Raw genomic sequence first — 27,901 nt, 5'->3', positions numbered from 1 at the left:
ACCAAGGGCTGTTTGCGACAGAAGGAATGGTGCAACTGTCTTTGTTTTTGAAACACATTTTCTTTTCCCTTCTTTCCACTAGAAAAATCATGTTTGTATGTCATCATCTGCTTTATGGTTTTAGTCTTCTGGCTTGGGCAGCAGGCGAGCAGCTGCCATGGGCAATAGTGAAACAATGCCAGCTAGGAAAAGATGCCAGGTTCCATCTCATGGGGGCTTTGGATGGCACGTCCACAACAAGTGTAGCCACCAGACTTATATAGAAAAGCATTTTCCAAATAGATACATACTAGAAGCACACAGCTGGACCTTCCCTGACCTGAACTTGCCTGTAGAAGTGAAGCCTGCTAAAAAGTAGAACTTTCATAATGATAGAAAGTAATAAGAAAATACAAGCCTATATCCTACCATTTAGTTCACCAAAGTTCTCGATCCTAATAAAGCCTAATGAAATTTTATCCAACTTAAGTGGCTCTTCTTTGGGCTTCAGTAGGTCTACCATTTGCCTGCTTGTGATTAGACATGGGCACGAATAGTAATACGAACTAAAAAAAAACCACGAACAGCCCAATCTGCTGTTCGCGAACAGGCTGTTCGTGAGGCCCCATTCTAAATGAACAGGTGGTCATTGCAAACCTTGTTCGTTGCTGTTCGTTGCTGTTCGTCAAGCCAGACAGTCTGACACCTGCAATCAATTCCCATGGCAACTCAGGCAGGGATTGTCTGAACTCTGTCTGAACTCCTGCTGTTGCCCTTGAAACCCCAATCTAAGCCCAATTTAGCTTGATAGGCAGATCTTCCTTCCAAGTGTGGACTGGAGCTCCAAATTTGTTACAAGAGGAAAAGACCAGGGGGGAGGGGGGCTCCCAGCTCTGGCTTTCAGGGAGAGACAGCTGCTGTTAGAGAGACTGGGTGAGTGCATTGGAGCTTGAATTTTCTTTGTGAGTGGTGGGATTGGGATCTACCCCTTCAGGTTCCAGGGCTGCTGCCAGGCCCCAGGCTCTGGGGCCAAGCTATTATTTATTATTGGTTCCTTTCCTGCTGCCTGCTCAGGTAGGGTTTCTGGGAGTGGTGCGGTAGGGATCTACCCCTTCAAGTTCCAGGGCTGCTGCCAGGCTCTGGGGCCAGGCTATTATTTATTATTGGTACATTGCTTGCTACCTGCTCAGGAAGCGTTTCTGAGAGTGGTGCAGTAGGGATGTTGATGGCTGGAGGAGAGCCTGCTGGCCCCCATGGACAACGAACAATTAACATGTTCGTGACAGGATCATGTTCATCAGTGTTCGTTGTTCATTGTTCATGGATGGCAATGAACAACGAACACCATGTTTGTTTGTTTTTTCTGTTCATGCCCATGTCTTCTTATGATCAGCAAATTCCCAGCATTCAGGGCTGGTTCCATTTATTGAAGGGCCCTGGGCAGAGAGTCTCAGGAATCCCATGCCCTGTTCTAGGCTCTTTCTTGCCCTCCTACCCACATGCCTCCACCTGCCTGTATGTTCTTCCTTTGCCCACTAGCAAGCTCTCACACCAGTGCCTGCACATCTTTTCTCCAATGGTGGTGGGTGCACTAGGAAAGCAACTGCCATGGCCACTAGGAATGCTGATGGTGTATGCACCACCTACATACCCTTCTCCAGCCGAGCTTGGCAGCATATACAGCTGGGAGCAGAGGTGGCAAAGCACTCACAAGCAGGCAGTGGAAGAGTATGGAGAAGAAGCATTAAAGCAGATGTATGAGCAGGAGGTTAGTAGCAGTGGGTCCCACCAGAAGCCATGGGCCCTGGCAACTGCCCTACATTGCTGTGTACTAGCGCCAGCCCTGCCTGCATCCCAGCTCAGTGTCTCAGCACAGGGAGGGGGGGAGCAAGACAAGGAGATTTCACATTTAAAGAATGCAATGCTAAATAATTTTCTGATTTCAAACAAACTTGCTTATATAGTTCACTAAACCTTTGTTGATCTAATGGTGAGGTTCATTAGGCTGGAGAGAGAAAATCTTCCTCAGTATTATGAATATGTTGTATACCTGAAATCTGTAACTTATATGTCATATGTTTATCCCATTTTAATTATCCTTGTAATATGCATTTTAAATTTTCTTTTTAAACTTTTGACCCTTTCCCTTTCTTTTTTCTGTACCCCTATTTTGTTTATATATATATATATATATATATATATATATATATATATATATATATATATATATATATGTGTGTGTGTGTGTGTGTGTGTGTGTGTGTGTGTGTGTGTGTGTGTGTGTGTGTGTGTGTGTGTGTAAAGGTAAAGGTAAAGGTAAAGGTAAAGGTAGTCCCCTGTGCAAGCACTGAGTCATTACTGACCCATGGGGGGACATCACATCATGATGTTTTCTTGGCAGACTTGTTGTTACGGGGTGGTTTGCCATTGCCTTCCCCAGTCATCTACACTTTACCCCCAGGAAACTGGGTACTCATTTTACTGACCTCAGAAGGATGGAAGGCTGAGTCAACCTTGAGCCGGCTACTTGAACCCGGCTTCCACCAGTATCAAACTCAGGTTGTGAGCAGAGCTTGGGCTGCAGTACTGCCGCTTACCACTCTGCATATATATATAAAAGAATGTGTTATCGTCTAAAGATGGAGTCACATAAGAAGACTGTCTAGTTAAGTCTAATGGTACCACGGGCAGGCCTTTTTGGGGTTCTGGGAAGGCTAGGAGTGGCAACCTTTGTCTGGTTGGCAGTTGTCCAGTGGTATGAGCTGGCATTCCTTATCAAGTGTCGGAACAAAATAGTCCATGTTTTCCTTTGTTTTCCCCCCTTCAGGGGGGCACCTGAATCAAGGCAGTGAGCAAAAACACAAGTACGAAACTAATGCCTTTCTTCAAAACACTACGCAAATAGCATCTTACTTGCATCTACTGGATAACGAGGGTGTGTTTCAAGCTGCATCACAGTTGAAGAAGCACAGATGAGACAAGCATTAACCTTCTCTGGTGACAAGAACCTGCTTTATATAAACATGGGAACTGGGGACGTTGGTTCAGTATCTGGCCTTTCTTTCAGCCCCTAGCAGAACACCAGGGCACTTTGCAGAACACAGTAGATCACTGACTGAAAGTCAGGGCTTTTTTGCAGCTGGAATGTAGTGGAATGGAGTTCCGGTACCTCTTGAAAATGGCCACATGGCCGGTGGCCCCACCCCCTGATCTCCAGACAGAGAGGAGTAACTCCTGTCTGTCTGGAGATCAGGGGGTGGGGCCACTGGCCATGTGACCATTTTCGCCGAGGGCAATTTAAACTTTAAAAAACTCCCCCTTTGTTCCAGCTGACCCAAAGTGACATCATTGTGTGGTCCTGAGTTCCACCACTGAGTTCCACCACCTCTTTTCCCAGAAAAAAAAACCCTGCTGAAGTGAATCCCAAGTGTGACATTCATACAGCTCTTGTACCAGGTCTTATAAAGGCAGATTTTAATCTGATTCAGGTTCTGTCATGGTTCATTGCATGTTCAAGTCATGATGTAATGTGCATGCCACATGATGCTCAACTGCTGAGCTCCTTTCTTTTCTTAGGGTCAGTCCAGGAGGTACCAGCTGAAGTCAGAAGAAATGTTTAACTAGCTTTTTTTTTTTCCAAGTTCAAGATAGCTGAAGGGAACCTCCACATTCAGAAGCACTTTATCTCAGAATGCCAGCTGCTGAAGGCAATAAGGAGCTTCCTGCAGCATCTGGCCACTACTAGACAGAAAATGCTAAACTATGTGAACCTTTGATCGGATTCAGCCAGATCTTTACATTCTTAAAAGTGCCTCGGCAAATCAATCCCATCAAATGGAATTGGGTGGCTCTGGTGATGCTCAATGACTTCAAAATATGGAGGAGCCAGAGAACTGGGTTTTGGAAATGGGATCACCGTAGAGTTGAAAATACACTTCCATCTGGTTGCAGAATTCGAAATTCAGAGAATTCCTCGACACCGAAACAATTTGAACCCTCCGTCTTTCCTTGGCTGCCACTCGCTTCGCTGACCTGTGAAGCTATCGGTCTGACCTGTGAGTCTCTGGCCAAGTCAGAAAGCAGATGAGATGCAACAGAAAAGGCAGACTTTCTGCCCCAGAGGCTGGCAATGAAGACAGAAAGCTGACTGAGTCGTCCCCCTCTTCCCCCACACTTTTGGCTGTCGTCTGACATTCTTCCTTCAATGGGAAACACAGTGGAACCAGGATTACATAAAGTCACGCTTGTTAAAAGGCAAATGTTGTACAGAACTGCACATTGTCCCACATTTCTTTATTTAAATCTCTAGTCCAGCTATCCCAAGGGCTTGGAGTAAGCAAATATACAAATGGAGAGTGGGGAAACAATCTAACAGGGCTTTAAGCATTGTATGCATTAACTGATAGATCAACAGATGAAAGCAATTATTGAGACACAGAGGCCAATTTTTAGCAGAGGAGCAGCAAGCTGCTTGTCAATATTTTGAGGCTACTTTGGTTAAGAGCCCTGCGAGATCAGACAAGTGGTCCATCTAGTCCAGCAACCCATCTCACACCGTAACTGAACTGATTACAGTCTTCAAGTTCAATTGCTTTCTTCCTTGATATAGATCAAAAAAAGAAGTTGGTAAAGACAAGGCAAAGAAAGAGTGGAGAACCATCAACCAAGAGGAAAAAATACAATAAATGTAGAAAAATATTTTATATAATATTATATCAATTAAAGTGCAATAGTAATAAGGTGCACACGGCCGTTACTTTGCAGCGTGCCTTATGTCGACTCACAAGAGAGTTCATGTGTCTGTGTGGATGGTGGCATTCTTTGTGGCATGACCCCCTGATGAAGTTTCTCTTGAAACAAGTTGAAATTTAACCGGTTCCTTGTCAGGTCATCAAGATCTTTTTCCCTCAGTGTTTCTGTGTCCGGGGTCTGAGGCATAGCCCCCGGCCTCGCAGGGAGGAAACAGCGAGAGACAGCCGGGAGGCAGCGGCCCTGCTGCCCCAGCCAGCCATCAGAGCCAGAACCTACCTATGCCAGGAAAAAGGGGGAAAGGGTCCAAGGCCCCAGGGGGCTGAAAGGGGCAGGGCAAGGCCAGCTAGCCCCACCATCCAGGGAGAAGGCAGGGGGCTGGGCAAAGTAGAGGGAGAAGGCAAGGGCAGGGGAAATAGTGACCCAGCAGCTGCCCTAGCAGAGCCCTTACCTGATGAGGAGAAGCAGTCCCAACAGCCCAGAACCACACCCCAGCCTATACACCAGCCAGAAGGCAATAGCCAGACCCAGGGAGTGCCAGAAGCCAAGCAACCTCAGGTGGAGCTGCCACAGGCATTCTGGGGGAGGAGCTGGGCAGGCAGCCAAGGGGCCGCAGCTGGACCTGCCTTCAGCAATCAGCAGAGTCCAGGAGGCTTGGCAGCCAGGCAACACGACACAGCTGGTGCCAGTCAGTGGAGCCAGATCAGCTACCCCAGCTGCAACTACTTGGGGCAGCCCAGAACCAGGCTGGAAGAAGGGCGGGGCGGGGAAAGGAAACCCTATAAAGGATGGCTGGGAAGAGCTCTGGGGTGGTGGGTTTGAGTAGGAGTGATGGAGTGGAGCAGAGTGAAGGCAAGGAGGAGATGGCAGAGACCAAGGGGAGTGAGTGCCACAGGTTGAGAGGGCCAGTGAGTGGAGTGAGAGGGAGTCTGGGTGATGTATACCGCCCCTCCATCCACAGAGCAGGGTCCTGCAGATTCCCTGGCCCCCCCTTTGACATCAGGAGCAGACCGCCCAGCACCCCGCTCAGCGGTGGCGGCGGCAAGCCCTGATACTTCTCTACCTAACAAAAGGAAATAAAAGAACAGCATTTGAGAAACTACTTGTGAGAGTCAGGGGTCAGAGTCAGTCTAAGGAGGACACCAAATGGACAACTATTAGCACTAGATGGCTTTTACTTACCTGTGATTCTGGATGCAATATTGCTTTACTGTACACCTGCAAAAAGAAAAGCAGAAAAAACAACATGAGTATATGAGTTACTTGGGACTTTTTGGGCATCTTTACACTTTTGGGCTTGTGATTTGGACTTTGATTGTAATTTACTGAATGTATTTATTAATTGTATTTATTGTATCTACATTACCTGTAAGCACCTTGTCACTATTGCACTTTAATAGATATAATATTATATAAAACATTTTTCTACATTTATTGTATTTTCCCTCTCATTTGGTGTTTCTTCCTCGATATGGCAATCCCTGCAGCTGCATTTTCAAAATAAAAAATGTGGTTTAAAATACAAGGGAGCCCTTCACAGATGGGGACAAATGGCTGCCTTGGTGATTCTGGGGACCTCAGTAGAGATGGGCATGAACTAAAATACGAACCAAAGTTTGTGACAAATGAGGCTGGTTCCTGGTTTGCAAACCGGTGGTTCGTCAGAGCCCATTTCTGATGAACCACCATGAACTCTAGGCTGGTTTGTTTGGTTCATTTTTTGGTTCATTAGTGCAGACAGCCTGGTGCCGATCAATCAGTTTCCTAGGCAACAGGGGATGGACTTCCTGCAAACCTTCTGCTGACCTGGAAGTGACTATTTGCTGACCTGGATGTGACATTTTCATGAACCAAACGAACCGGTTCATGAAAGTTCATGGTTTGTGGTTCGTGAAATGTGATGAACCATGAACCGCATGGTTCGTTTTTTTTCTGGTTCATGCCCATCTCTAGTCCTAGGCAAAAGTCCAGGATGGGGTCCCAGAATCACTGTCCCCCCGACACCACTCCCGGCTGGGGCCAAGCAAGGGGCAGCCCTTCCCCTGTACAAGGTGAGCAGGAGCCACCGCTGCCACTGGAAGACAATTGCCTGAGCCTCAGATAGGGTTGCCAACTGTGTGTTGGGAAATTCCTGAGGATTTGGCAGGTGGAGCCTGGGAGGGGTGGGATTTCGAAGGGGAGGAACTGCAGCAGGGTATAATGCCATAGAGCCCACCAAAGCAGCCATTTTTTTCCAGACCAACTCATTTCAGTTGTCAGGAGATTGCTTGCAATTCTAGGATTACAATTCAGAAATTGCTTGCAATTCCTGGGCGCTCTTGGACATTGGCAACCCTAGTCCCAGACAGGACACAGACAAATGGTGGCAGAAGTCTGTTCTTCTTCCTTTCCCCCACCTTCAGACAGGTGAGGCCATGGGAGGTTGGTCCCCCTTAAGGGTGGGGATCAGGGCATTTGCTCCTGTTGCCTACTGCCTAATAATACCCCAATGGGGCTCCATTATAATTTAAACCACAATGTTGTGTTCTTTTGGAAAGGAGGCTGCAGGGATTGCCTTTCGGGAGTCAAAGCTCCCTTTGTCAAAAGCACATACCCTGGAAATTGAGTTGGTCTTTAAGATGCTACTGGACTTGAATCTTGCACGTCTACTACAGATCAACATGGCTACCCACCTGAAACTTCCTTGATAAGGCCATCTTTGGAGTGGCATTTGTAAAGGAAAAGAATCGTGTGGTTTAGAATATATTCAGTAGAAGGAGTCAGATAGTTATAGCTGAAGCCTGAGTTTGTTGAAGCTTATAGCTGGTCATGATGGGCATAGTCACGGAGTTAGCTGGTGATAAAAAGGGATTAGAGGATTGCATACAAACCTATCCATAAATTGGCTACAATAGCTAAATAAAATCTCCATGTTTAGTGACAGTGTACCTCTGAATGCTAGGAGCCAGAGAAGGAACAATGGGTGAGGGCTGTTATTGTCATGTTTTGTTCCTGGGTTTCATGGGAGCAACCATTGGAAACATGATACTTTGTTAGGCGAACTCACAAATAGATTGACCATTAAGGCCACCAGGAAGAAGGCTGGTTGGCCAATGACGGGGGTGGGGGAGGCACCACTTCCACTGGGACTGCCCAATCCTAGGAGCCAATCAGTTGCAGGAGCCACCCCAGCCCAAAAAGAGAGGTGGTCGCTGCTTCCTGGCTTGCTGTGGTGAAGGCAGGGTTGCCAGACTCCAGGTGGGGACTGGGGATCTCCTGGAATTATAACTGATCTCCAGATGACAGGGATCAGTTTTCCTCTGGAGGAAATGGCTGCATTGGGGGGCAGAGTCTATATCATTATACTGTGCTGAGGCCCCTACCCTTCCCAAACCCTGCCCTCCAAGTCTTCAGAAATTCCCCAGCTTACAGCTGGCAACTCTAGGGGAGAGATGGTATGGGGCACTCTGCCCAGCTTCACCTCACCACAGTGAGGGAGACAAGGCCACCCTATCTGACCTCACTTCACCATAGTGAAAGATGGGACAGGACATCCCACCCAGCCTCACCTTGCTGTGGTGATGGACAGGGCCTCCTGGCCTCACCCCTCTTGGCTGCCTTGGCCAGGTACCTCTTGTTCCAAGTGTGCTGGTCAGGAGCTCCCTCCCTCCATGGGGGTTGGGTAGGGCCAGGGCTCTTTTCCACGGCTGTTTCTCCCCCTCCCCATCCACTCCTGAATGAACTTTTGGTCTGATCTAAAGCACTCTTTTGACATTCATACTGAGACCCAGCCCATATAAGATTTAGATTTTGGCCCAGTTCTGCAAATTTTTCATTAACATATAAGGTTGACAGGTGCACACCAGTGGCTGGCACTCTCCATGCAGTTTGCCCCTCTGCCCACTGATAGCTAGCAATCAGCAGGAGGAAGCAGGCCACCCAGCGATTGCCTACCACAAACAAGCAGCCTGGGCAAATGGATGCGTGCTTTCCTGTCCCTGTGCGCAATGATGGCACTTCCGGATGAATTGGCCCAAAATGCTATGCCATGCTCAGTGTGATAATGTCACTTCCAGAGGTGATGTCAATGTACATGGAGATGGGAGCGTCCAAGAAAATCCCAGTGATGGCCCCTCCCCATCCTCCAGCCAATCACCAGAATGACCTGGCAACTCAGTTCACATAAGAACTGAGCATTTCTTTCTTTCCCCGTGGTCTGTTTTGAGGGCCAAACATTTTTGTTGTTCTGTTTCTTTTTACTGTACAGAATCTTTTTACATGTTCACAAAAAAGCAATCAGTAAACACCAACAAGACTATTCATGTCCTCTGCTGTAATGGTGGTAGAAAGTGCCATCAAGTCATGGCTGATTTATGGTGACCCCCTGCTGGCAGTTTCAAGGCAAGATACAGAGGTGGTTTGCCTTTGCCTGTCTCTGCACCCCTGGTCTTCTTTGGAAATGTCCCATCCAATAACTAAACAAGGCCAACCTTGCAGGCTTGCCTAGACTGTCCAGGTCAGGGCTCTTCAGCAGGATCCCAGCATTTTATACTAATAAAACGTATTAGTTAATACAGCGCTTTAGCAGTTATGAGGTGCATGATAATTATATTAAAAGGACAGAAATCTTGCCCTCAAGCTTAAAGAAAGTCAACACAATGAGAAAATGGGAGATGGTGCAAAAAGGAGAGGCGGAGGTGAGGAAGAGATGAGAAGTCAGAAATATGGGAGAGGAGGTACATTTTTAAATGCTGTTTAAACAACAGCAAGGACGGAGTGGTTTGCATATCAGACAGCAAAGAGTTCCTGAGAAAAGAGTCAGACAGAGTCCTGTGAAATAGAGGAAGTAACCTGAGGTTTCACTCAGAGGAAAATACCAGCAGAGCAAAGGTGACCAAATGAAAATGGAAGATGTGGGGAGGGGGGAATACAGTGAAGGGTTTAAAAATGAAAAGTAGTAGTTTAGGAAGGATACAGAAGACTTTCACCAGTGAAAGGTTTCTACGTCCTTATTAGAGATAGGCACGAACCACCCAATCTGCTGTTCGCGAACAAGCTGTTTGTGAGGCCCCATTCTAAACGAACAGGTGGTCGTTGCAAGCTTCATTCATTGCTGTTCGTTGCTGTTCGTCAAGCCAGACAGTCTGGCACCTGCAATCAATTCCCTTGCGGCAACCGGAGGCAGGGACTACCTGAATTCTGTCTGAACTCCTGCCGTTGCCCTGGAAACCCCAATCTAAGCCCAATTTAGCTTGATAGGCAGGTCTTCCTTTCAAGTGTGGAGCTCCAAATTTGTTACAAGGAAGCAAAGAGCAGGGGGGAGGGAGGCTCTCAGCTCTAGTTTTGCAGACAGTGAGGGAGAGAGAGACAGGGAGAATGCATTGGAGCTTGAATTTTGTGTGTGGTGGGATAGGGATCTTACCTATTCAAGTTCCAGGGCTGCCACCAGGCTCTAAACCAAGCTATTATTTATTACTGGTACCTTTCCTGCTGCCTGCTCAGGTAGGGTTTCTGGAAGTGGTGTGGTAGGGATCTTGATGGCTGAAGGAGGGCCTGCTGACCCCCACGAACAACAAACATGTTCGTGAACAGGTCATGTTCGTCATTGTTCGTTGTTTGTGGATGGCAATGAACAACGAACACCATGTTCAGGTTTTTTTCTGTTTGTGCCCATATCTCGTCCTTATTAGAGGGGGGAAAGTGGGAAAGGGAAGAAATGCTGGGAAAGGAGATGCACTATAAAATATACAGCAGCAGCATTATGAAGAGATAATAACAAGAACAACATCACCCATTCAGAGCGGTTTACAAAGTATGCTATTATTATCCCCACAACAAACACCCTGTGAGGTGGGTGCGGCTGAGAGAGCTCCTAGAAGCTGTGACTGACCCAAGGTCACCCAGCTGGCTTCAAGCGGAGGAGTGGGGAATCAAACCCAGCTCTCCAGATTAGAGTCCTGCCACTCTTAACCACTACACCAAACTGGCTGAATGAAGCTGAAAAAGAAGGAAACAAATAAGGGAGAAATCAATCCACAAAGCAATAAGAGGAAAAACCAGAATCATTGCAGTAGGAAAGCACAGGAAGGGAATGAATATTAGTGATATTTAAAAGTAGTTAAGGCAATAGTAGCTTGTTCCTGGAAACAGAAGCCATTTACTTAATAGGGAAAAATCTAAGGAGGCTGATGCCCTAAGCACTGCCCACCACACAGCAGGGCCAGCCTCCCATGAGGAGGCATATGGGTGCCACTGGCACAGGGCATAGGCCATTGGGCCTACGTTCCTCCTTGCCCAGGCTTCACCCTGTGAGGTGATGCATGGGCACAGCAGCCGCCATGTTCATCCTGTGCCGTCCCAACTATGGTGTAACTAATGAGGAGGGCATGTGCACAGCAGCATCAGTGTGCTTCATAATTCTCTTTAATAAAAGTTTCTACTAATTTATCTGGAATAGATATTAGGCTACCTGTCCTGTAATTCCCTGGATCCACTCCGGACCATTTTTAAAAATTCAGTGTGACATTTGCTACTACCAGTCATCCAGCTTGGAGGCTGATTTAGTGACAAGTTACATAAACTTGTTAGTAGATCAGCGGTTTCACCTTTGCATTCTTTAAAAACCCTGAAGGTGTATGCCATCGGGTTTCAGAGCCTTAATTGGTTTTCAGTTTCCTTAGTAATCCCAGAACTTGAAAGTCAGTGTAATGTAGAGGTCTAAGTGTCAGACTAGGTTTGAATCTCTGTTTTGCCATGGAAGCTTGCGGAGTGATGTTGGGATAGTCACATACCCTCAGCCTAACCTACCTCACAGGGTTAATGTGAGGAAGAAAATGGGGAAGAGGTGAACAATATAAGCCACTTTGAGTCCCCATTGGAGAGAAAGGTGGAGTAAAAAATGAAATAATTAAACTTCATCTCTCGTCACCTCAATTTGATTTGATTCTTTAGACATCTCTCCCAAAAACAACAGCTCCGCCCACATTTTCTAGACCCAAAGAATTCATTCTGCTTCTTTGCTATCTCCTCATCTTCTTTAAGCAATCCTTTTAATTTTTTGTCATCCAAAGACCCAACTGCCTCCTTAGGTGGTTTCTGGCCTTTGATCTATTTATGGTTTTAGCAATCTGCTTCTCAAATTGTCTTTATGCTCACCTTATGGTAAACTTCCCTTTGCTTTGCCAGAATCCATGCTCAGTTATTGCTCCTTTTTTCATACGAGTCCTTTTAGTGCCTTTTTGACTGCCTTCATATGTATTTGTTTTATTCTGGTCATTTTCAATTGCTTATACTGTTTTAATACTTCAAATGTTCCGGGGAGCACCTTTGGTGCTTATTTATTTATTTAAATGATAGAAATCATTTAAATAAATTGCTCCATCTGTTTATTTAAATGATAGAAATCATTTAAATAAATTGCTCCATCTGTTTTGCCCCCCTCAGGGCTGGGCATGTGGACCAGTTACTTTTTTATTTTTATTTTTATTTTTATTCCACCTCCCCGCAAGTGGGCTCAGGGCGGGTTACAACAGAAGATAAATTATACAAGATAAAATCACAATAAATTAACACAGCTTTCCAATAAAACACCTGCTCACTGTATAAAAAACATATAACATTATTTATTTATTTTAAACTTTGGCATACTGCTTTCCTAGATTTCCTAGATACCATATTATATGGTAGCAGTCAAAGTATTTTGCATACATAATGCTGCTGAAGTCTTCACGAGTGCCTTGTAAGGTAGGTCAGCATTATCATCCCCTTATTGCTGATGAAGGCCTCAGGCTTCCCTGAGGCAAACCTGGCAACTTAATGGCAGATGTGAGATTCAAACCAGGGAGTTCTTGATTTGTGGCTCCTTTTTATTTAAATTCTACACTACGTCTGTGTAGATGTCACTTCTGGCTGGCGTGAAGAAAACTCTCCCTGTAAGTGCCAGGTCTAACCCCCAGCAGGAGGATATAGGGACTTGGAAACCCTCTGAGGATTTCTCTCTCTGCTGATTGCTGACAATTGATGTGAGGATGTTGGAGACATCACTTCCCACATGACCTGGAAGCAATGGAGTTGCACGGGGGGAGATTCTTTAGGAATCAGCCCAAAACATGGTGAAAATGCATCCCTCCACCCCCAAGACCCTCCAATTGGTGGGGTGGCTGGCAATCCTGCTAGGCTCCTCCAAAGTGTTATGTCAACTGTTAGCAGTCAGACCCCTCCTCATGCTGAAAGAGCAGTTTAGAGATGGAATATCATAACCCCCCTCCCTCATATTCCATCAGCACAAGGCACTGCCTGGCCCAAGGCAGAATGGATACCATCCAGGCAGGAGGTACCAGGAGGTGCATCAGAGTGGCTGGCTGACCAATGGCCCCCTTCATGCCCTGGAGTTACATAACTTAGAACAATGAGGCTGCCGGGACGCTCTTGACTCATCCCATCAATGCTCTGCTCTACTTCCCCTTCACCCACCTATCCTAATCAAAGCTATTCAGCAAACCTGAGAGCTTTTCCTATCCAGTGCTTAAAGGGTCATCAAACACTTTTTCACCTATATTCCATCCCAGATAGTCACTCCAAGCCTTTCCCAACTTATTGTTCCACCACCAGAGACAGCCATGAAGCCATTGTTTGGGGGCAAAGATGTCAGCTTTGCCCCCAGGGAACATTTTGCCCTATAATTGTGCTCCCCATCCATGTACTCCATGTGTATTCTGGGATCTATCCACACACACCCAGATTCATTTGGGCCTCCTCTTCCCTCTTCTTCTCTCTATGAAACACTGGTCATATTGCTGCCTCAGCAGACCTCTGCTCTTCAAGATTGGTAACTATCACTCTCCCTGAAACTGCTTTCTCCCATTTTCCTCCTGGATTTTCTTAGTTTATGTTTATTATTAGATTTATAGCCCATGCTTCCTGCACGCAGGCTCAGAGAGGGCAGCACACAACAAGCATATAAATACAAAATTTAAAATTACATATTAAAATTAAAAAACAATCCAAGACTACATAAATAAGGCATCAGTGTATAGTTTGCCTTGAATGTTTGCTGTGTGTATTTGTGTTATTGCTCTTTTTATTTCTCTTTAATTAAAAAAAACATTCTGGTTGAACATCTGCCTGATTTATTTGAGCGTTCTCTAAGGGAATAATCCCCATAAACGTTGGTGGAGATTGCTAGTTACCCCCTCTTGCTTGCCTCCTTCATGCTAATTCCACCAACCAATTAAGGAGACCTCCTATTTGGGTAACACAATGTGGTGCCATCACGTCCCTAATTTACACCTGAATGATGTCACTCCACTCTCGTTTCTCTCCAGTACCCATCCCTCCCTCTCCTGCTAGTTACCAGGCAATGTCTGACAACCCTAGTCTCCTGGGTTGCCACTCACCTGATCTTGGGAGGCAACTGTAGAAGATTTGCTTTTGATCATAAAGATGGGTCAAATTCACAAGAGAGAAGTCCATCTTTCAAGTATTCCAAGCATTCATTCCACAGGCATGTAGTGGATTTTCACTCATTGCATGGCGAGGAGATAGTGAATCTTCACAAACCCCCGTAAATGCCCTCTGTTTGCCCTTTTCCTCTATTACAGGCTTAAGGCCTGCAATACTAACTCCCATCAAGTAACGCCACCTTTAGTAGGGCATAGCTAGAGATAACCATGAAGGTAGTAAACTCTGGCTTGTGGAACATGGACAAGCACTGGTGCTTGCTTGCAATTAGACTGCAGCAGCTTTTCAAAAGCTAGGCGAGCCTTAAGGCCTTTGCATTGCGCTCATTGACACTGAATGGTGCAGATGTGCGACTGGCAGTTTGTCCTACAGGGTGGCTTCTCAAGAGGACTGCCAGAAATCCCCAGTCTTCAGAAACAGATGTTGCAACCCTACCTTTGCTTTGTTTAGCTTTGCTTTGCTATATAATAGGGTTGCCAGGTCTCCTGGCCTTGAAACTGACAGGAGGGTTGGGGGGGCATGTTTCCAGAGTCCTTATCTCTAGAGCTCCTCTTGTTGTGCCAGGAATGACATCAAAGGAAGTGAAGGCCCCCATGAACACTCTCAGGGCTTGAGTGATGACATCACTCCTGGAAATGACATCTTCATGCTGCGAGAAGAAACTGGAGGTAAGTGCTGGGTCTCCCATCCCACCAGAAGGTAAGGGGATCTGGTAATCCTAGGACTAGTAGAAGGAACAGAGTATTAAAGGGCTCCCTTAAGCCTATGGAAAGAAGTGGAGGACACTGCTGCTTCTCTAAGGTTGTTTCCATAATGGGGAGTGGAAAGCCACCTCACTGTGGAAGCAACAGCAAGCATAGTGGAGTAGTGTTGCCAGCTTACATCTGGGGCCTGGAGATGTCCCAGAAGTAGAAATGATCTCCAGACTACAGAGATCAGTTCCCCAGAGAAAATGGCTGCTCTGGAGGATGAACTCTATGGCATTCTACCACACTGAGGTCTCTTCCCTCTCCAAACTCAGTCCTCCTCAGGCTCTACACACCCTAAATCTCCAGGAATTTCTTAACCCAGACTTGGCAACCATTGGGTGGAGGCAGGCAGGGACAGGGTCCACGTGTCCTGATTGCATGTCCCTTGGTGTTCTCTCTGCCCCCATCCTCTGCCCTTCTGTCACATTGGCACAGCAGTACCAATGTGACAAGAATTTTGCCAGCAACACCTCATGGCCTGGTGACACCCCCCACCCCCTCCCTCAAACACACAGCTGAGCCATAATGGGAACAAAAGCAGAACTCAGCTTTAACAATCTTCCACTCCATGGGTTGGCTGCAGGCAGAGCTTCCACACAAAAGTTCTGCCTACAGTTGCCCCCCCCCCAACACACACACACACTGTTTCACCATTAAATCTGAGAATAGGAAGTTTCTCCTTTGCTTCAGCTCAAGAAGGAAAGCCCTGGGAACCCCATAAGTTATGCACAAAAAGAGCACATCATGTGGAAGCTCGCCTCAACATGGAAGGGGCATACTATGGCCCACCTGAGGAAAAATCCTCATATGGAAGCAGGCTAAAGCTCACACAGGCAGGAATCAGAATGTATGTTCTACATCCAATTACATTCAGAAATGAGTGACCTGCCGAATGGCAAACAGGGTTGGGCTTATCTAACCAATTTATGGTGGAAGAAATCACAAGAGCAGAGTGCAGCCAGCCAGCATGGAAGGGTCCCAAGGATATAAGCCAGACTGTTCTGTTGATGTCATAAAAAGGCAAAATGCTCCTCCACCTTGCAAAATCAGATTATTTGCAGGCTCCACTGAAGAAATAAACAGTTCTGAAGAGGTACAAAATAAACATACAGTGGTATCGGAATTTCCCCGCCTGAAAGATAACTATGTTTGGAGTATTTTGCTTTTAACTGAAGCAGACTTTGGCAACATGACAAAAAAGAGAGAATAGAACTACTCTCTTTCTCAAACCCCTTTCCAATTTTCTGCACAAGTTCTATATACATAGAATGACAAAGCTGAATCCACTTTCAAAATGCGTTTGTCAGACACCGACAATGTTCTTTTGTTGCATAGTTATGTTGGGTAGTTATCTGGTTCATGTTTTCAATGAGACAAAGAAAGCGTAATTTTCCTCTCCAAATCACAAAATAAGAAGTGAGAATCAGGAAATGCATGTAGGCATCACAGGGCACTGTACTGTAACCACAGCTTAGAAAGCCTCGTATCTGTGTAGTCAGAAGAACTATGTGCTGTCCCTTTAACAATTGGTACTCATGGGAATTGTAGTCCCCCCTCCAATATAGAAGTTTATTGTAGGCTTCCTGTGAAGGTGTTAAAAGTTTATGGTCCTCTTCCTCCCTTTGTTCGGACCCTTTTTCCCTCAAGCAAGGATGCAACAGCTATAATGAATTTACTGCTAGTCTACGAATAAATCTGGACCAATAAAGATGTATCTTGCTTCTGATGGAACCATGTCTCGTTCGCACAAAAAAGCAAAATTGCCTCATTTTGCTGACACGGGGAGCTAGACTCTCTAAAGCTTATACCCTGGAAACCTTGTAGGACTTTAAGGCGCCGCTGGATTTGAATAGGGCAGAAGAGTAACACCAAAGAAAGAAACTTTAGGCTCAATAGAGCTCAACCAAGCAAGAAAGAGGAGATCCATTTACCATCTCAGAGCATAGGATTTGTGGTCTTCTCTACCTAAGCTACAGACAGGTTAATGAGAGCATTTTTAAACCACCTGAGAAGAATCTGGCTGGATCTGATCAAAGGCTCATCTAGTCCAGCAATCTTTGTTCCACAATAGTAAACCAGATGTATCCAGGAAGCCCACAGGGCTAAAAAACAAGAGTTTTTCCATGCACTTGCACAGAGAATGAGAGAGAATCATAGCACCTGTGAACATGGAACATTTCTTCAGTCTTCCACCTCCTGTGCGGCATTGCCCCGGACTCAGTGCTTGGGATCTTCAGTTCCCCAGTGTCATGTTTGGTTGTGCAAATGTCAGATGTAATGCTCAGTTTGGATCTCAGCAGCCATCACGTGGCAGTGAGTTCAAGAAGTTAACAGTGCAGTCAATTAGTTATTAATTTCTTTGGGTGCCCTGATTCCAGAGAGGAGGGGACAGTTTTCTCAGTTCACTTTTCCCATGCCATGCATAATTTCTGTGGTTTTGATGTGCTTTTTAAAAAAAATAAAATTGTACTTTAGATGCTGGAGGCCACTTCAAGTGTTTTTTGGGGGGTTGGTATAATGTTTTAAAAATAAATAGATAGATGAAAGGCTATCAGGTAAGCTGCTGGCAAAGAACCTTCTCTGCTCAAAACCTAGAGGGGCACTACTAGTCAGAGAAGAGGGTGCTGAGTTAAATGCATCCATGGCTAGATTCTCCCTGATATCTAGTTGTCTGTGTTCAGAGAATGTTTTTAATAAAGAGGAGCATTCCATAATGGCAGATCCCACCCACAGCATGAAGTATTTACCTATCTAGTGAATTTTTGTTCTGCCCTTCCCCTGAAGAGCTCAAAAAAGCATACTTGGTTCTCCCCTCCTCTGTTTTACCCCGACAACACATGAAAACATGTCGTTGCCTTATACCAAGCCAGACCATGGATCTATCAAGATCAATACTGTCTACTCGGACTGGCAGTAGTTCTCCAGGGTCACAGGTATAGGTATTTCACATTCCTTACCTCCTGAGACTTTTAAATGAAGATGCTGGGGATTGAACCTGGGACCTCCTGCATGCAAAGCAAAAGCTCAGCCGCTGAACCACAGTTCCTCTTCCTGAGCCGTGGCAGTGATGCTGTGTAATGAGTCCAACACTACCCAACAAGCTTTCTCCAAATATAGGACTGCCATCACATTTGTCGCTTGGGACAACTAGACCTGCGAGTCTCTCTAGACAAGAGATCTTACATGAGTAGGATCAAGTGAAAGATCTTACACTTGTTCTCCCATTGTGGATACACATGCACTGCTAGAGAGACCGAGTACATTGGAATATAAGACCGCACAGAAAGTAAGTCACTTGAGCATCCCCATGTAAGATGTCTTGTGTAGACAGGCTCTGCCCTTCGCCTCTGTTTCGGTTCCTGTGGCAGATGATAAGCACTCATAATGCAAGGTAAGCAAATGCATGAATAGAATTAGCATTTTAGGGATCCTGGAAAGGCCAGGAAGTTTTTTCTCTGTCACATATGTGCTGGCTGCTGTTGGGCTCTTTCTGGAAGCGCCCGTGATTTTCCCTGCAACTTGCCTTAAGACAGTCTCATATCTTTGCCAGTCGGTATGGCCATCGTTGAGTAAAGCTTGGCAGCTGCACCACCAAAGTGCCAAAAGTCTGTGCTTGTGTATGTGTGTATTTTAATTGTCAGTGGAGCCAATAGTGGCATCTGGATGTATGGCAGACTTCCTTGTTGGCATACACTCTCTTTTTTCTTCTGCCTTCTTTCCTGGCAGGGGCTTTGCACAATTGTGCCTGGATCTCATGAGCTTGTTGCCAGTCACTCTCTTTTCAGTTGAAGGGTTCTTTCTCCACATTGAAAATTGGGTTGCAAAAAACAAAAATGAAAGTCCGATGGATCACATACCAGGTGGATCTCTGTTGGAATGTTTTTCAGTTGCTGCTAACATACCTTTGATTTGTTTATTTATTGGGTACCTCTTTCCAAGAGCTAGTGCCCACTTCTTCATATGTATAGTTCCTTCCTTCCTTCCTTCCTTCCTTCCTTCCTTCCTTCCTTCCTTCCTTCCTCTGACCTATAGTTCTTAAGTAGTATTTATCAAATGTAACTGGGAATGTGAGGAAGAAAGGAAGAATTCAGGCCAAAGAAGGTCAAAACATAAGCTACAGAAAAGCTGACTTCCAGTGAGTTGCTCAAATTCTCATGGCCTGAACTAAAAATTTAGCTTAAATAATTAAATTTTCTACTCTTGGATCTGCTAATAATTTAGAAGTAAAACATATGCTGTAGACTCTGTCCGTTGTGATATCAAGGGTTCAATCCACTTCTGCCTCGCCTTGTTATACCAAGGACATTCCAATAGAACATGACTTACGGATTCGATAGCACCTGAGCCACAGCCACAATATCTATCTGAGAAAGGTATGGTACACGCATAGTTAAGGATGCATAGGGAGGGGCCGTGGCTCAGTGTTAGAGCATCTGCTTGGCATGCAGAAGGTCCCAGGTTCAATCCCTGACATCTCCTGTTGAAAAGACAAGATAGTCGGTTATATGAAAAACGTCTGCCTGACACCATAAAGAGTCTCTGCCATTAAGAGTAGGCCATACTGACCTTGCTGTACCAATGGTCTGATTCATGTGAGAATCCCTCCCATTGCTTCTGGAGAAGCAGAGTGTAGTCTTCAAAAGCTTACGCTGAAGTAAAATTGTCTCTTTAAGGGTCCACAAGACTCCCGTTTATTTTTACTGCAAAATATGATCTGTCACTTATCAAATATTCAGAGACCACTTGGGGAAGAGATCAGCAGCAACATTCATAAAGGAGAATCTTCGGGAGCAATTTAGTTTCAGGTTTATTGCAGAATGTTGGTGATTAAAAACAAAACACAAAGTACAGAGCCCTTCCTTCAAGTTCTATACGAGCTCACAAGAACTACCCTGCAACTAGCACATTAAAATAATTTGATGACATAGGCATGACTGAGCGAGGAAAGTGATTTTAATGAAGCCTTTTTAAAATGTGTGCTGTCAAAGCATCTGTCTGTTTCCTTTAATGACACAAGACGCTTTTTAAAACTTTGTGTCTTCATCATTCTTGGCTTCTCCGGGCTTCACGGTGCTTAGGCAAACAAGATGTGGTTTATGTAAATATGCAATGAATGAATTTTCATCACCCACCACACCCCAGTGGTCCTGAAGAGAAGCAAAGCAAAAGACATCCCTCTTTGTGTCACGCCCTAGCTGTGTAAGATGTTTCTTAGAGGGGGGCAGGGGGATATTTTTCATAGAGGAAGACTTCCATGCTTGAGGTTGAAATTTGTAAAGGCTGCATTTGATCAGCAGCGGTAGCAAGAAAGATTAACGTACTGTACCAAAGTAAATTTAGGTGCAAGCAAGCCAAGTCTGAGGAATTCCAAGTCAGTCTTCTGAATATTGATTTACTGGCATTGCAATCCTAAACAGAGTTATTCCAGTCTAAGCCCATTGATTTCAATGGGTTTAGGATTGCACTGTTAATTTTTTTAAAAAAAATCTCATTTATCTCCTGCTCTTCCATTTTAAAACTTGACCGTCAGGTGGGTACAACACAAATCCCAGGATGACAGTGAAAATAAAACCAACAAGACAGCTCCTAGTTTTTTCCCTTTATCAATATCATTACAGAATATATATGGTTCCACTTATGTTTGGCTTGCAATCTCTAAACAAAATCCTTAGTGAAAAAGATGGGGGCTACTTCCACACGGAGCTATTTCCAGGCACAGAGACCAAGAAGTTCCTAACATTTAAAGGGGATGTCCTCTAGGGTTGGAACTTTGGTGGGGGAAAAGACTCTTTAAACTTGCTTCATTGATGCCATTATGTCACTTCTGGTCAGGAACGCTCTAGGGTTATCACAAATCTCTATGTTTTTACCACAGGGATTTTGGAGCTTCCTAGACTGTCATTCAATTCCATTTTCGCCTTCCCTGTGATTTTTGTTCCTGCTGCTCTATCGAGTGGTGCCACGAGCCTGGAACACAGAGGTGGGAGATTGCCCTAAGACAAGCCACCTGGCACCCCTAACATCCATACAACATTGTGCTCATTCCTAGGCTTCTTGGGGCATAAATTAGATCTTTGGCTTTCTGAAGCCATTGGGGCGCTCCTCTAGTTTTTAACAGCCATTACCTGAGTTGGACCGTGTGTGGGGTGGGGGTAGGTTTGTCCCTACTAGAAGTATGATTAGTCACAATTTCAAACTATGGAACATAAGGAGCTGACCAGATAACGAGCTCAGAATTTTCGGTGCTGAATCATAGAATCATAGAGTTGGAAGGGGCCATACAGACCATCTAGTCCAACCCCCTGCCCAGTGCAGGATCAGCCTAAAGCATCTCTGACAAATATTCCTCCAGCCTCTTCTTGAAAACTGTCAGTAATGACTGTGGCTCTCCAGTGCTTTGAGCAGAAAAGGGGATTTCCCCTGAACACCTGCTGCTCAAGGTCTAACTGGAAACGCCAGCGATCGATAGAAACTTTAGATCATAGGCTCTTCCACCACTGAGCCACAGTTCTTCCCTTATGAATTCTAGGCTTGGGCCTCTCTTTTTGCAGGCAGTGAACATTAAAGTCCCCCAAACACTGACACTGCATCATCTTAACTGCTGCAGGAAGCGACGCCTTGAGCTCCCTCAGACATTAATGTTGAACAGCAATAACTATTTTAAGCTGCATCGCGGATTGACTCCTCGGCATTCTAACATGGAAGCATTCAGAAGGCTGCAGCTGGCTCCCCAAGCAGACCCTCACCTCCCAGAAGTCACTGGGGTGCTTACGTTGTGCACACTACAGTTGGGCAAGTTATTCATTTGTTTGTTTGTGTCATTTATATTCCGCTTTTCTCACTGAGATTCAAAGCAAATTACATCATGGGAGATTAATACAATTAGTGGCAAGGACAAGGGCAGGCATTTCCATACACTGTCAAGAACATTTCCATAAACAATGTCATAGGGTAAATGAATATAAGTTTACAAAGACATATTATTAGCAAGGATCCAGTATGGAGTTGAGGAATTGCTAAAACAGAACATCATAAATTCTAGGGCTTACGTTAAACAACATAAAGCACAGGTATAGGAGTACATATTTAAAGCAACAGATAATATGTAAGGCAACGTAATGGTGAAATCTATGGTTTCTAACTCATTAGCGAAATATCTGGGACCTCTTTCCTACAATACTGCCCTCTTAGCTGAGAAAAAGGCCTTTTTTGAATAATTCAGTTTTGCATTGTTTGCGGAAAGCCAGGAGTGTGGTGGCTCTTGACCTCAAGCTGGCCGTTCCATAGGATAGGGGCCACCACAGAGAAAGCCCATGTATGGGTTGCTGTTGATTTTGCCCATGTACAGGCTGGCATGCTGTTAGACCACAGGAGGCAGTGGAATGAAAGCCCTATCCAATATACAATTGGAAGTGAGGCCTCCCTCAAACCACGGCAACTCTCTGAAAGAACAGTGTCCTCTTCAAGCCAACCTTCACTTTTAACAGGGGTTAGATCAAGATGAGTAGTCATGTTAGTCCGTAGCAATAGAATAGAGCAAGAGTCCAGTAGCACCTACAAGGCTAACAAAATTTGTGGTAGAGTATGAGCTTTCGTGAGTCTGAAGAAGTGAGCTGTGACTCACGAAAGCTCATACCCTACCACAAATGTTATTAGTCTTATGGGTGCTACAAGACTCTTGCTCTTTTCTACTTTTAACAGGGTATGAGCTTTAAAAGAGGCATAGGGGACAAATCCATCAATGGCTACTAGCCACTGGTGACTAAGGGGAACCTCCATATTGAGCAGCAGAATCACGCAAGGAGGCAACCTAACAAAAAATGTATAGATAAACCAATTTCCATACTGCAGTGGCTGTTTTCCCAGGTATTAATCTTCAAAATGGCAGAAGTAAACAAGCACTGGGCGGGGAAACAAGGCTCTCCATCTGCTGAAACCTTAAAACCTCAAACTCTGGAAGCATGAAAGGGAATACAGATATAACTGTACACAACCCTACTTAGTATAGAAAGGGTTGTATCTTTTTACTTACTTCAACCAAGTGCATGGAGTAAGCTTTGTCTGCAGGAGCAGCACTCCTGACTTAGAGCCAAACTACAAGTGACGTCTTACACAGGTTGGACACTAGTCGGCTTCCCTCAAGTTTTGATGAGTAGAGCCTTCTATAAATTTTATGCTAAATTGTATAATAAGAAAGAGGTGAATAAAGAATCAATAGCGACATATTTGGAGAAAATGAAGCTCCCAGTAATCTCGGAAGCGTGGAGAGACAGACTGAACAACGAAGTAACGGATGAGGAAATAAAAATGGCAATACAATCAACAAATTTGGGAAGGGCGCCAGGGCCAGATGGACTTACAGCCAAATTTTATAGGACAATGGCCAACGAACTGGTACCATTCCTAAAAGAAGTGATCAATGGAGTATTAAAGGATCAACGGATTCCAGATACCTGGAAGGAAGCTAACATTTCATTGATCCCCAAAGAGGGCCAAGATCTGACTAATGTGAAAAATTACAGACCCATATCCTTACTTAATAATGACTATAAAATCTTTGCGAAGATACTGGCAGAGAGAGTGAAGGGATGGCTTTCGGAAGTTATTGAGGAGGAACAAGCAGGTTTTTTACCTGGTAGACAAATTAGAGACAATTTAAGGACAGTGATTAATGCTATTGAGTATTATGATAAGCGTTGTGACAAAGAGGTTGGTTTCTTCTTTGTTGATGCTGAAAAAGTGTTTGACAATTTGAACTGGGATTTTATGTTTGCCACTATGGAAAAGCTACAAATGGGAGAAAGATTCATAAGAGCAGTTAAAGAAATCTACAGAGACCAGAATGCAGCAATTGTGGTGAATGATGAGACTACTAAGAAATTGATTATAAGCAAAGGAACAAGACAAGGTTGCCCGTTGTCTCCGCTGTTATTCATTTTGGTATTGGAGATACTGATGATACAAATACGACAAGATGAAGAAATCCGCGGAATAAAAATAAAAGACTTTTCTTATAAGGTTAGAGCATTTGCGGACGATATAATGTTAATTGTGGAAGACCCAATGGAGAATATGCCAAAAGTGATAGAGAAGATCAAGGAGTTTGGAGATTTGGCAGGGTTTTATATTAACAAAAAGAAATCAAAGATACTATGCAAAAATATGACTAAGCAAAAACAACAACTGTTAATGGAAATAACGGACTGTGAAGTAACAACTAAGGTGAAATATTTGGGAGTTGAACTGACTGCAAAGAATATAGATCTATTCAAAAATAACTACGAAAAATTATAGACTCAGATTGAGCAAGATTTGATCAAATGGAATAGATTGAATTTGTCATGGTTGGGAAGGATTGCAGCAGTTAAGATGAACGTGTTACCAAGAGTAATGTTTTTGTTACAGACAATACCAATTATCCGAGACTCTAAGCAGTTTGAAAAATGGCAGAGGAAAATATCAGACTTTGTTTGGGCAGGCAAGAAGCCTCGAGTGAAAATGAAAGTTTTACAAGATGCAAAGGAAAGAGGCGGGATGCAACTGCCCAATCTAAGACTTTACTATGATGCAATCTGCCTAGTGTGGCTGAAAGACTGGATGACACTGAAGAATAAGAAATTATTGGCCCTAGAGGGATATAAAAAAATATTCGGATGGCATGCATACCTATGGTACGATAAAGTGAAAGTGAACTCTATGTTCTTACATCATTACATACGGAAAAGCCTATTTGCAACCTGGAAGAAGTACAGAGACTTTCTACAAGAAGGAACCCCCATGTGGGTGGTTCCATATGAAGTAATAGATCCGAGAGCTGTCGATACTGAGCAACAGTGTTTAACATATAAGGAGATAACCCGAATAGAATCTTCTAAACTTAAAATAAAGACAAAGGACGAGTTATCACCCAACTATGACTGGTTTCAGTATAGGCAGATCAGAGATCTCTATAACTCGGACTGTGCTAAGGGAGGCATAAGAACAGAGAATTCGGAACTAGAGCAGACACTTTTAAAAGAGGATAAGAAGGAAATTTCCAAGGTATACCAAGTACTGTTGAAATGGTATACTGAAGATGAAATAGTTAAAGTACAAATGGTGAAGTGGGCCATAAATTTTAACAAAGAAATAACAATGGAGGCATGGGAACACTTGTGGAAAAACACAATGAAGACTACAACGTGTACTAATATTAAAGAGAACATCTACAAAATGATCTATCGTTGGTACATGACACCAAAGAAGATTGCGCTAGGGAATTCAAATACTTCTAATAAATGCTGGAAATGTAAAAAACATGAGGGCTCTCTGTACCATATGTGGTGGACGTGTGAGGTAGCTAGGCAGTACTGGGGAGAAATAATAAAAGCAATAAGTGAGATTCTACAATTTCAAATTAATAAGAACCCAGAACTCCTGCTACTGAACTTGGGAATGGAGAACATTCCAGCTCAATATAGAACATTGCTATTTTACATGACAGCAGCGGCCAGACTTCTGTATGCGCAAAAATGGAAAGTACAAGAAGTGCCAACTATTGAGGACTGGACTTACAAATTGCTGTATATGGCCGAAATGGATAAAATGACAAGAAAATTGAGAAATCTGGACCCAGGACAGTTCAACACAGACTGGGAGAAGCTGAAGCAATATGTGTTGAAGAAATGGGAGGTGGGAGGAGAACTGTGGCAGTTTGAGAACTATTGAAACATGACAAAATGTAGAGGGGGGTGACTTTACCGGAGGGTAGAGAGAGAAATGAAAATGTCTAAGCAGTTATCTTGTTAGATTGTTATATATAGAAAAACATATAGAATATGGATAGAAAATAACTAACTATAAGGACCGACTAATTAATATTGTTTCTGGTATAAATGTGTAACATGTTAAACTGAATAAGTCTACCTGAAGAAATATATGGATCAAATTGATTGATAACTTTTGACGATAGTTATATAGATGTATAATTAAAGAAAGAGGAAATTAATAATATAATTAAATATAACTAAAGTAGAATGAAGACAAGATATGTAGAAAAAGTAATATACAGAATATAAGTTAAATTGGTTGACTTATACGAATGCATGGATTATATGGTTTATATGGTATATGGTTTATAGAAATATTTGAAACCAGGAAATTATGAAATTATGGAAAAAGGGACAAATTGTTTGTCTAATACGGAAGAAGGGACTTAAAGATAGGGTATAGAGTGTTAAAAATAGTTAAAGAATTATTGCTTAGATTAAAGGGAAAGTATATGTTTGTTAGATAGATGAATTTAAAATGAGTAAGGGAAAAGGGACAAAGGGTTGGAAAACTGTTGGAAGTCTACAAAAAAGGGGGGAAAGGGAGGGGGTTAGAAATTGGGAAATGGGAATTGACTGTAATGTGAAATTAAATGATTCTAATTCCAATAAAAATTTATTTAAAAAAAAAACTTGAGGGAAGCCGACTAGTGTCCAACCTGTGTAAGACGTCACTTGTAGTTTGGCTCTTAGTGGAAAGCAACCATAGGATCTGACCCGTTGCTTCCTCTATATGTTAGATTTCCTGAGTGTAAGGTTTGGTTCATTCATGGTTCACGTCTAAAGAGCCTCCATGGAGTCCGAAGCCTCCACCGGACTGTATTAGCTGCTAGTTCTCGCAAATGTCCCTTTCCTGCCCTCTCTTTGTAGCATGTACCGGTGCTTACTACCCTGCATCTGATGAAGTCAGCACAAGTCAACAAAAGCTTATGCTGTGATACACTCGTGAGTCTTTAAGGTGCCACCACACTCCTGCTTACTTTTGTGGCAACAGACTACTCCGCTGGAATGTATTTCCTTACTCTCCCCCCCAACCTAGTTTTAAAATTATGTTCCCAAATGATTGCCCAGCCGTTCCTTCATTCAGTTTCCCAAAATACCTATAGAGAAAAGAGGGATTTCTGGAGGTGGTAAACAGGTCCGGCAAGCACAGATGAGAATTCTGCAGAAGCAGAGTGCATAATGGTGTTACTTTGCACACCATCCTTACTCTTGGAAAAGAAATTGCACTACAGGATAATAAGGGGCTATAATGGCCATTAGACATTAGTAGCCTTTAGCCCATCATTTGCTAATTAAAATAATCAAAGCATGGTTACTAGCCAACCAGTGATTATATTTGTTTGCAAGGAGCCCTTGATGTCTTACTTGTTTGCCGCCCCCGTAACCCCGTAGAACAGGGTGACTGGACTGCCTATAATTTTCCATGTTAAAAGGTACACTATCAACTCCCATAACAAATGCTCTGTGTATTCAGTTTTACTCCTTGTGAAAACTCATCCTGGGAGACGTACCTGGGAGAGTGGTGAGCCCCATTCAAGGCGGAGACTCCTTTGTTCAAACTAAAACTAAAAAAAAAAAAGATTGAGAGAAGGAGGGAAAGCGAAAGTCCTTTAGTGGAAGCTTTTAAAACACACACAAAAGAAGTTGACTTGGAGATGTTGACTGTTTCGTGATGGAGGTTTCTGGTATGTAGCTATGCTATGGGGAGTTGGCACAGAATAGAAAACAATCAATGTGATACATAAATCCTCACTCTGCTGATTGTACACACCCAATTGAAAAATGTAAGTCAACAATAAATCCTGCTCTTTAAATAATATATACACACACATATATATGAGTATCCTCAAGCTGTAGCATGTCTTAATCCTCCATTTTATTTGGTATCATTTACCTTATCCAACACATATAAAGGATACGTCCTAACTCTTACGACTCCACTAAACTTTCTATGAAAGTAGCTTTAAGGAACAGGCCAATATTTGTACAGCAGATAATACCGAGACAACAGAGTCAGGCTTTAAGTAAGCAAGAGAGAGGTGGAGAAAGTCTCCATTTTCTACAGTGAAATGGGCTCCTTATTGTACATTCAAAGACAGAGGGCCCTGCAAATTCTTTGTCTTGGAAACACAGGGCTTTTAAAACTTGTGCTTATTATTTCATTTATAAAACATG

This window comes from Eublepharis macularius, chromosome 5, assembly GCF_028583425.1.
Source record: "Eublepharis macularius isolate TG4126 chromosome 5, MPM_Emac_v1.0, whole genome shotgun sequence".
NCBI lineage: Eukaryota > Metazoa > Chordata > Lepidosauria > Squamata > Eublepharidae > Eublepharis > Eublepharis macularius.
This window is presented reverse-complemented; position numbering follows the sequence as displayed.